Source organism: Cynocephalus volans, chromosome 13 (genome assembly GCF_027409185.1).
Source record: "Cynocephalus volans isolate mCynVol1 chromosome 13, mCynVol1.pri, whole genome shotgun sequence".
Lineage (NCBI taxonomy): Eukaryota > Metazoa > Chordata > Mammalia > Dermoptera > Cynocephalidae > Cynocephalus > Cynocephalus volans.
In genome coordinates, this window is record NC_084472.1 from 70,944,212 (window position 1) to 70,955,223 (window position 11,012).

Here is an 11,012-nt window from a genome sequence, read left to right on the forward strand (position 1 = left end):
CCAAAATAAATCCAGATTATCAGTGAAAGATAAAGAATTTCCTGCTTGTGTTAAAGCATGTGTGTGAGCACCTGTACTTAGACATGCCTGGGCTCTCGCTACCTGTCTCCTTTCTTTACTTAGAGCAGTGGTCCCAAGTTTACTGGGGTGCCCATTAAAATACATATTCCTGGGCCTGATCTCCAAGATCGTGATGTGGTATATCAGAGACGGGCCTAGGATTCTGCATTTCATAATTCAGGAAAATACATGCAGGTGGTTGCAGACCACCCAATGAGAAACCCAGGAGCCAGCTTGTCCACTCTCTGGGGAGAAGATGGGGGAAACAGGGCTGGGTGACTATGGCCAATACTGTGCTTGGGAGTCGGTTACCAAGCCAATTCTGTTGCCTGGTACAAACCTAACGTGATCCAGGTAGGTTCTGTTTTGTTTGGTGTGTGCATTGACCTCTTGCAGCTTTAGGTTTCCTGATCAGACTCCAGGTGAAAACCAGATCTGAGTGGGAGTCTTTCTCTCTCTGTTTAGCTGCTGATCAACCTGGATGTGGCCCAGTGAACCTGCACAATGTCTGTTGGGGGAGCTGTCCTGGGCTTCCACCCCTTATCAGCTCTGGGCTTTGTGCTCCTGCCTGCAGGGTAGTGTGGCCAGATAGTCCTAACTGGAAGGGTGGGCAGGGTGCCCAGGATGCAGGGTTCTCTGGGAAGGTCCATGTCACCTGACACTCCAAAGGCAGGGCCATGACACCTGCAGTGCTACCTGGTGGTGATCAAGGTCATCCAGGAGGCTTGGGGCCACTGGGGCCAACACTCACAATTCCTCTGCAAATAATGGTAGGTTCACCACTGTCTCTTGACAAAAATCAAACCCTAGCACACTTCTGCCTCTCTTCTAGTGGAACAAGGTAACATTTATTTAACTGCAATATAGAGGAGTCATTCTCTGAAATATAAATATCAGGAAACTGCATTAAAGTGAGGCCTTCAGCCCCAGTGACGCCAAGTGTCCCTGCGCAAGGTCACTGTCACTATGCATGGTCTGCACAGTGTCTCCCTCCTGTACTGCTGTCCAGCCTGGAAGCCATATGGTCGTGGGGACTGAGCTAACTCTGGAGGCCCCTAGAGCTCAAGACTTTATCACTTGCAGACCTGAGGCCACCATTTAACTCCCGTCCTCAGCTCTGTCATCACCAAAGCCCCGCCTGGCGCCTGGTGCGCAATGGCACTTACTGATGTGCAACGAGTGTCAGCCCTAGTTGTCACAATGTCCAGACGGTGAGGACCAAACGCTGACCACTGGCCAAAATAAAACCTCATATAAGAAAATATTAAGTTCAACTCTACTTTCAAAAGAAAAGTCAATACCAGTGATTATTTTCTAGACAGCCTTACAACTGGGGAGACAAAAGCCAAATCCAAGCCTTAATTACTGCCTAAGTCAGCATCGACATACTATCAAAACCTTTGACTAAAGAAACTTAATGAATGGCTGTTTTAACAATTTTTGCATTTTAAAATGTACAATTCATACCAAGAAGAAGCATGACTCCTCAAGATAAAACAGCCAAGAGGCCCCACATAGCCACTGATTTCCTGTAAAATAGCTGTGGCTCAGGCCTCAGAGAAGCCCGCTGGAGCTCCAGCAGGTGTGCGCCCTGGGTCACTACGGCCAGCCTCGGACGCCTTCTCAAAATCAGTCACGCTTTTGATGTGGTCTATACTATCGCCACAAAAGAAATGCTCTTACTTTCATGCACCTCAAAATTTGAATCTGAAGTCTTAATATCTGTTCCTTTCCTTGAAAAACAAGCTTTGTTTCTTTGCTTTTTTTTTTTTTTTAGAAAACCATTTTTTTTCTTTCATTGATCTTTCTCCATGTTTTCCTGTTTTCAATTTCATTGATTTCTGCTCTTATCTTTGTGTCCTTCCTTCTACTTTCTTTGGATATATTGAGTTAGAGCTTAGATTATTGATTTGAGAGTTTCCCTGTCTTCTAATGTAAGATCATGTAGCACTGTAAATTTCTCTCTAAGTAGCACTTTAGCTATGCCCACATATTTTGATGAGTAAAGGTTTTGATACTAAAAAAAATGAGAGAAACAGACTGATTCCCCTTGAGTAGGATTAAGCTGTGAGGGGTTGGGCAGAGAGCAGGGAAGGATTGGAGGGGGTTGTGTCCCCTGCCCTCAGCCCCTGAGAACCCCTCACCCCCCAGCCTCCTGCCTCCCTTTCTCTCTGCCTCCTGGCCCTTTCTTTCCATGTTTACTCTCTTTTGCTACTTGCCTTTTTATGTGTTATATATTGGTCTCTAATTTTAAACTTAATATGTAATTTGGTTAATCACGTACTGTGAATAAAACTTCATTTTCCTTCTTGGAAAATTGGTGACCATTAACTCCTTAAAGAAAGTGCATTAACTTAAAAATAAGTTAGCAAAAATAATTTTTTGGTCACCTCAATGTACCTGGGGCTCAGCAGCCTCTGCAGAGAAGTCCCTGCCATCCTAACCCAGCCTCCGCCTGGAAGCCTGTCTCAGGAAAAGGAAGGAACACAGTCGCTCTTCGGGCCAGTGAGGGGAATACGCCACCCACAGGAGTAGGGACTGTGTGGATTTCCATGATGTCATCCAGGGGCAGCTCCCCACAACGTGTCAGGTTTCTAAGTCAGGACGCCCCACGGTGTGAGAGAAGTGAGGTCCGAGTGTGCTGAGTTCTACCTGAAAGATGCTGGATTGCTTAGAGGCCAAACTTATTGTCATGGGGGACCAACAATAAATCCAGGCAGCCAGGAAGGAAAAGGAGCTGGATCCCTCTCAAATGTTTTTCTCCTCAAATCTTGTCAGGCTTAGATAGATCTGCTTGGTTCTCCTTAAAAGAAGATCATCTACTCAATATGACAGTACAAATACTGAGTTGAATGTACAGGCTGTGTCAGATCAAACCCCACCCCCTCTGAAATACTAGCTAGTGCGCGTTACTGCAAGGCGTAGTTTTTAAGATCAATTTATTTATCTTCACCTTCTGGTTTTTCTTATTTATACTACTTTACAAATGATAATGGGAAGAAGGAGGTGCCCCATCTCTCCTTTTTACTCCTCCTTTTTTATCATCTTACTAAGTTTTAGTAATTTCAACTCCACCCCTACTTTCAGATTCCTTTTTGAGGCTGTTAATCTTCCCTCTCCCATCACTTCATTATCATTAGCATTATTTTCCCCAAATTTCATATTCGTTTATTTAGTATTAATATAAAGTAGTAATTAGTTTAAACATATAAAAAAATACAAAAAATAATACACAAGACAACTGGTTTACCCTTTCCTTCAAGAAAAGTAAAACATTCTCTTATTTGTCTAAAACCTCAAAATATTTTGAAGAGATAAAGCAATACAGACACAGCAAATTCCCTACCTTCCCACACGTGATAAAAACTCTTAGCAAGTTATGAACAGAAGGGAACTTCCTCAAGTTGATAAGGAACATTTACAGAAAACCATTAGCTGCATATTACTTAATGGTGAAAAACTGAACATTTTACCCCTTAGGTCAGGAATAAGGCAAGTTCTTGCAACTCTTATTCAACATGCACTAAAAGTTCTAGCCAGCGCAGTAAGACATTCAGGTAGTGCAATTTAAGACATGATGAGACATCACTGCACACTGATTAAAGCAGCTAAAATTAAAAGAAAAAATAGTGACAATGCCGAATGCCATCAAGTTTGCAGAGATCCAGGATCACTCACACATGGCTGGTGGGGATGCAAAATGGGACACTCATTCTGGTAAAGAGTTGGCAGTCTCTTGTAAAATTAAACATGTCTTTACCATACCACCCAGCAATTGCACTGTTGGGCATTTGTTTCAGAGAAATGAAAACTATGTTCAAATAAGACCTGTGAATGTTCACAAATGCTCACTACAGCTTTATTTGCAATAACTGACAACTGGAAATAATCCAGATGTCCTTCAGACAGTGAATGGTTAAACAAATGGGTCCACCCACACCATGGGACACCACTCAGCAGTGCAAAAGAAGGGACTGCAGATGTGCTCACTGTCTCTATACTTAGAAGTGAGACGGCTAGGTGTTAGGGAATGTCCACCTTCAGCTTTTCTAGGTTACTTTCTAAAGTGTTTGTTTCTATTTATGATCCTACTTGCAATGATGGGAGTTCTCATTTCTCTACATCTTCTCCAATACTTGGTATAGTCAGAATTTAGAATTTTACCTGTATGATGAATGTGAAAATGTATCTTATTTCTGTTTTAATTTTTAATTCCCTGATTACCAGTGGGTTAAAGTAGTTTTCATATTTTATTATTCCATCTGGGTTTTTTTGTCTAGACTATGGAGCCTGTTCAGTGGCACATTTTACTCCTGGGCAGCTTGTTTTATATTGCTGAATTTTAGAACATTTTATATCTTGCAGATACTAATTTCACATAAATTTGTTTATCCTCATCCTTTAAGCATCAACCTAGTTTCCATAAACACCTCAGTCCTACTCAGTGCTGTTCACAGAGACCAGAATAAAATAACATTCAGAACGACATTTTTGTATTTTAACAATTATTGAATATGGAAACATCCATAGTTATCAGTGGCTGAGACTGGAGGGAGATGCTCCTGTGGACAGTAGAGTCAGGTCATGCCTGGGAGTTTCTGCTGCCCTCCTTGTGCCCCTGTCCCACAGATGTGGGACTTGCCTGCTTGTCTCCCCCCCGCCCCCACAGAAGCCAGTTCCTTACAACAAATCTCTCCTCTGTATCTCCAACTGCTTCTGTTTCTCTGGTTGAACCCTGCCTGCTACAGATTTTGATGGAGATTTAGAATCTGCTCAGGAGGACGTTCCAGCTGCTCATCTGGCATTTCTGCTCAGCCAGGATCAGGGTTCCCCTGGTATATCCACTCTCCCACTAAACACAGTTCCTGAGGCCTCCTTTAGTGGGTTCCAATGGCTTAATAGAAGTGTCTTGCTGCTTAGTGACTATTTATGTAAATTACTGCGAGCAATGAGAATACTTTCTTTTCTGTACTGACAACTAAGGAAGTTAAGGAAAGGATGAGTAGCAGAGGCAGATGACAGCACCCTTATGTTCAAATCATTCTGAAAAGGAAGCACGTATTTTGGGGGATGGTCACTCATTAGTGATGGAATTTTAAAAAGAAAGAGAAACAAAGGGGACCTTTGCGGACATCCTATTCACCAAAGCTTTGCTGGGCAGCAGTTAGGAGCTGGGGGGAGACTCCCTGGACCAAATCCTGCCTCTTCCTGATCGTGTGCCCTTGGGGTAACTTACTTAATCTCTCTGCGCCTTGGTTTTCTCATCAGCAGAAAGGAAGATATAAATAGGACAGAGATATCAAATGAGGGTATCCTAGCATGGTTATGACTATTAAACTATTAGTTATTAGTTATGACTAATAATTTAATTTACTTTGTTAAATTTATAGCTAAATTAGTAAATAAGATATGTAAATTAAATGAGTTGGTTATTTAACTTATAGCTAAACTGTTAAATGACGTGAGAAATAGCTCTCAGAAGAGAGCTTGGCCACTTGTAAGTGGTCAATAAATGTTACCTGAAAAGGCACAGAGGCAGGTGCTAATCTTAAGTGTGTCGTATTTTTAAAGAATCCAGAGAGAAACTAAACAAAATAACCTTGAATTATCATTTGAAAATTCAGGCAGAAATAGAGAAATCACAAGAAATTCTGGTCCCTGTCCTTTCCTCAGCTTTTGGTAGGTACCTTTAATCAGCACACACAGTCATTGCCAACACTGACCCGACTGTCCACACTGACGTTCAAAACCATGACGGAGTGATTAAACATCAGATCTAACACAAGTAACTCATCCTACACTTTCTTATGTTTAGGCAGAAATGTGGTACTTTAAAAAGATTTTCAAAGTGGATTTGAACCAAACAGAATTTGTTTAACCCTGAGTTAACAAAGGTGGTAATTTCAGAACAGTTAAATTCAATAATTTTTAACTGGATTCTCTCTCTTCAGGCTTCCGTTTATCCCACTTAAAACAAAACAAAGCAAAACAAAAACACCCTGCTAATGTGCGCTTTCCCTTGGCTGGTAGAAACACACTCTATTAGGCTGCTGGCATTCTTACGGGCCCTCCAGGATTAAGCAGGAATCAGGATGGTCTCCTAACTTGCGGGTGTCCATCAGTAACGTGCCTTCCTGACCTGACTTTGGCAGGTAAAATCTCCAAAAAATACGTCTTAAGTGGGATGCTCCCTAAAGTTTCCTTCCTCTGAGAAACTCTCTCTCTCGTGGGGGCTGTCCTGTGGCCAGACAGGCAGAGGCTCCCCTGGAGGACATGTGCCATGCTTCCGAAACGTCCCCGGAGCTCCTGCGCCTTCCACAGATGCAAAGATAAGCCGAACACACGTTGTTGATTCTCACGTTGTCGCAAGTGCAAAACAGAACAAGGAAGCAGAACGCGCTTATTTCCTGCCCGAATCTCACTGGGATCCCCAAAGAAACAAACCTTTTTCCAAACCCCACTGCATCTTCAAAACAGAAGCTAAAGTAGACCCTGAAAGAAGCAAGGCACTGCCACGAGCGTCCCAGAAGGCCTAGAGGGACAGCAAACGACTGCGTGAATGCACCAGTCCACGGGGGCCACCGAAACCAGGCGCGTCCAATCCAGGACAGACAGTCACACCCAGGAGGGTGCCCGCCAGGAAGACCTGAGCAATGCAGGCCATTTGCCGGAGAGGGCAGGTGGCTGCAGGTGGCCACAGGCGGCGCGGGCCAGGCCGAGGAGCCTGACGTGCCCTGAGAAGGCGGAAGCCAGGCACGGAGTCGGAGTCGGAGTCTGAGTCGCTTGTCGCCACCTTTCTTACTCAAAGGGAAATAGTGCTTCGCCTTGGGAAGAGAGGCAGGGGCGGGAATCGCCCGCTCTCTGGGCTCAGGGTGTAATTAGAAGCACTTGAAGCTAGGATGGAGCCCCCAGCCTGCCCTTCAGCTGGCCACCAGCACCCCAGCTCCACACCGCCGCCGAGAGCGGCCTCTTGTGACCGTTGTCACCTCCCACCCCTAAACTCCTCCCTTCCACCCCTCACCCCTAGGCCGCGCCCTGTTTTAGTGACCCTGAGGCCGCCAGGCCTGTCTGGGGACCACACCTGGAAACCTGTCAGGTTCTAGTCCCCGCCACTACAGACCGGCGTCTGCTCCCGCGACCACCCCCTTGCAGAGAGGGTCGGGCAGGGGAGGTGGTGTGTGGTCAGGAAGGCCGCGGGGCTGCCACCTGCCCGGCCACCTGCGCCACTGCCCAGGTGAGCCGATGCGCTCCCGGCCGGGGATGGGGCCCGAAGCCGGCCGTGAGGACAGCGCCGTCCCTCGGCGCCCACCCCTCCCCCGCTGCGGCCCCAGGAGCCGGCTCGGGGTCCTGCCCAGGTCTCCGCAGTCCCCGCTCGGAGGGGCGCAGACAAAGGCTCCAGAACCTCCCGCCCGTCCCCGGCGAGGTCACCCACCGGCGCTACGCCCGCGGCTCCCGGCCGTGCTCCGCCAGCCCGGGCCCGGGGGCTGGTCCCGGCGCCGAGCGCAGGCAGCGTGGGGTCCTGGGCCGCCGGCGCCGCCTTCCGGGGCTGGAGACTGGGGCCGCCGGGGCCGGCGGCTCGTCCTCGTCCTTGCTGGCGCGCGGCGGCGGTGACTGACGGCGGCGGCTCCAGGGACGGGCGCGCACCCCGCGGCCCCGCCCCGCCCCCGGGCTTCCTGCCAGCCAGGTAAACACGGGCCGGCCGGGGCCCGCCGCCTCCACCTGCCGCTCCCCCAGGCGCCGCCCGAGAGCCCGGGGCACCGCGGGGACGGCTTCGCCCACGCGGAACTCGGGGGACGCGCGGGGACCCAGGCGCGGGGACCCAGGCGCAGGGTCAGCCCCTGCGGGGGGCGGGGCTTCACTGCGACCTAAACTGCTGCCCGTTAAACTTTCTCTCGTCGCTTGGCCTGTGAAACCCCCCGCACCTGGACCTCGACCTCGCCCGCGGGATCTGAGATGGCATGTCCCCACGCCCCACCCCTCAGCAAGGGCGACCGAGGGCCACACGCAGGCGACTGGCCCGAACCCACACCACCCGCTGCTGCTCTGCGCCGGCCCTTCACCTGGCCCCTGCCGTCCTCAGAGTCCGCCCTGGCCGGTCGACTTTGCGCGGATCATCTGTGGGTGGCAGGATCCAACCGGGGTAGGGGAGCAGCCGAAGCCTGCTTTTCCTAGAGCTGCAGCAGGTCCACCCTCAGGTGCCAACTGCAGAGGTCACACTTCCACAAAGGACACAGGCACGGAATGCGCACTCAGAAAATGCAACCCCAAAATGCGCGGGTGGAAGGAAGCGAACCCAGAGCCCCAGGCACCGAAGCATCGCTTTGCATGGGGTCTTGGTCATCCTCTTGGTCAAAAGAAGCCTGATGTTTGAACATGACTCACCTGGACACAGGGATCCGTGGAGTCAGACGGGTCTTCCCCTGAATTCTGGGCTTCGTCCCGATGGTGGAAAAGGAGGAGGCAGGAGGAGAGACGTTGAATGAGACCTCAGAGTTCTTCCTGACTGAAGTTCCCACTCAAGGAATTGCATCTGATGCTTCAGGGGGCAGCTGGGGACCCACACAATATCATCAGGGAGAAAGCCAAAAGCATAGTCGGTCTGCTCCCACGCCCAGCTAAGCCTAACCTCCCCGGAAAACCCAGAATTTAGCAACTGTGTTCAAATGCTGGTAATTCTAAGAGAAATATTTCCACAGTTATATAAAAACATTTAATCTGGTCCTCTCCTCAGAAAAGATTGTCCAGAGGAGAGAACATGAGGGTTCTGGGAATTTGAGGTTGGAGCGGGAGAGGGGCAGGGGAGAAGTTGCCCATTGTTCCTGCGATAAAGTTTGTTTTTCCCCCAATGTTCCTGCCCCATGACTTCACACTCACTTTAGGAAAAGATAAACAGGGTGGGAGGGAGAGTGCTCAGGGCAGTGACACCTACCCCGGGATGCTCCTGGATGCTGGACTCAAGTCACTCCTGAGCTCAGGCCAGGGGCTGCTGGAACTCTGGCTCCAGCTTTGACGCCTGTTTTAGCATCACAAACAGCTTCTCCTCCCACAAATGTCTCTTTGCGTCTTCTTGATATGATTACACACTGAGGACATGTTCCTGCACCGCGGATGTCAGTGAGGCAGGTCTGAGGCATCACTCGGACCATACTGAAGATGACAGCATGTGTCCTCCTGCTTTGTGCTACTTCTACTAATTTTTCAGTGGTTTATTAAAAACATTACATATGCCAACAGTCATCTCTGCAAAGGTCAAGGTCACCAAGCTCCAGTTAAAACTTTAAGAAGTATTTCTAAAGTTGCACCGTGCGTATTTTGTTGGGCTATAATGCACATGCTGATAGATAGCAAGACAATTGTAAAGATTCATGAACACTTTAAAAAATATATACATGACTCAGTTATACCATTTAATAAAACAATTGATCAGCATTTAAAAGGCCCAGGCTTAGAGGCTTTCCCTCCCTTGTTCAGGAAAGGACCCAGGCTCGAGGACAGCTGGCATCTCACTGTGGAGAGTCAAATTGCTACAGAAAGATGGCCATGCACAGCCCTCAGCAAAATGACAAACGTTCATTTGATGAATAAAATTGAAAGGTATCTTTCAACAAGCCTCCTGTGTCTTCGACATTTCTAAGAAAATCACATGGCAGTTACCTCCATCTCTCACTGTACTTCAGGTAAGCAGACGGCAGGAAGTGCGGCCTATTCAGCATTACATGCTGCTGCCTACAGCATAATGCTCTCTGTGTGTGGTACACATTAAATAAATTTTGGTTAAGTTGAATTGAACTCCAAATTACCCAAACTGAAATAAGTAAATTAATCTAAATAATTCCTAAATATAGACTTGAGACTACACGTATTTTGAGTTTTCTTTATTTTCCTTATCAACAGATCTATCTGTGTAATAATACTTTGCCTAGGAAAGGACTGAACTTCATTTTCATCCCGGGTCCATAATTAACAATTTGCTGGTGATATTCACAAAGCAGATAATCCACCCCTACAGGATTGAGGGTTGATCATCTCAACACAAATTCCAGTTAATAACTGGATCGATTCTGCTATGGTCACTGAATGCAAGACAATTAGGTGAGTGAATTCCAGTAAATATAACGTAAGAAATAAACATTGTGTAATCAAGGAAAACACTTGGGGTCTATAGACCACAACTACACATGCACACACACACTTACATGTGCATACTCAGAAAAAGCCACTTGTCACTTTGCTTCTGGTGAACTATGACAAAAAAAAAAGGAAAGGAGATGTGTAGGACTCTGGTTATGTGGGAAAAAACATAAAAATCTTTCACATATTTTTCTACCATCAGTTCGTTGATATTATATTTTTATAAACTTTTACAAAGTGTAAAAATATACATATTTTCTTTAACCATACCTTCATAATTTTATTAATAAAAATAAAACACACAGCTATCCATAGAGATTAAACTCACCCTTAATGAACTACATAAATATATTGGCAAACCTATGTATTTGAGAATAACATGCATGTGCATTCGATAAATATCATACTGTGGTTGTTAACTGCCATTGCAAACACTGTTAGAATTTCTGTATTTACTACTGAGATCCCTAACTATGTAATGATGTATGGCTTGCTTTTCAATAAACTTCTTAAATTCTTAGGGCTCACCTGCACTCAGAAGTAGACACTTTGAGATCAAGGTAGCGGGGCAATTTGTATTTTCCATAGGTGGCACCAACACTGTCTCCAATCCCACATAGTCTTCATGCTATGTCACTTTGATACTGATGTTATGGAGAAGTGGGGTCTCAATGCCCTCCTCTTGAACTTGGGGAATCTTTACAGTGGGCTTGTGAGGTGGGTTATAACAATGCCAGGAACTTCTGCTTTTCTCTCTTGGGCCGTTCACCCTTGGAGCCGAGCCACCGCTCTGTGAGGAAGCCCAAGCAGCCACATGGAGC

General features: G+C 47.0%; 1 protein-coding gene across 5 annotated transcripts in view; it reads right to left on the reverse strand.

Annotated features, from left to right (window-relative positions):
* Window positions 1-8,754, reverse strand: part of MBP (myelin basic protein) — a 138,816-nt gene extending 130,062 nt beyond the window's left edge. The window contains exon 1 of one of the 5 annotated variants that reach the window (XM_063077534.1): window positions 8,443-8,754. The gene's annotated coding sequence lies outside the window, so the exon portion shown is untranslated. Of the gene's footprint in view, window positions 1-7,492; window positions 7,978-8,120; window positions 8,286-8,442 lie in introns of those variants that run through there. The other 4 variants (XM_063077533.1, XM_063077536.1, XM_063077532.1 and 1 more) reach the window with 4 other exon arrangements.
* Between the last annotated feature and the right edge of the window lie 2,258 nt (window positions 8,755-11,012).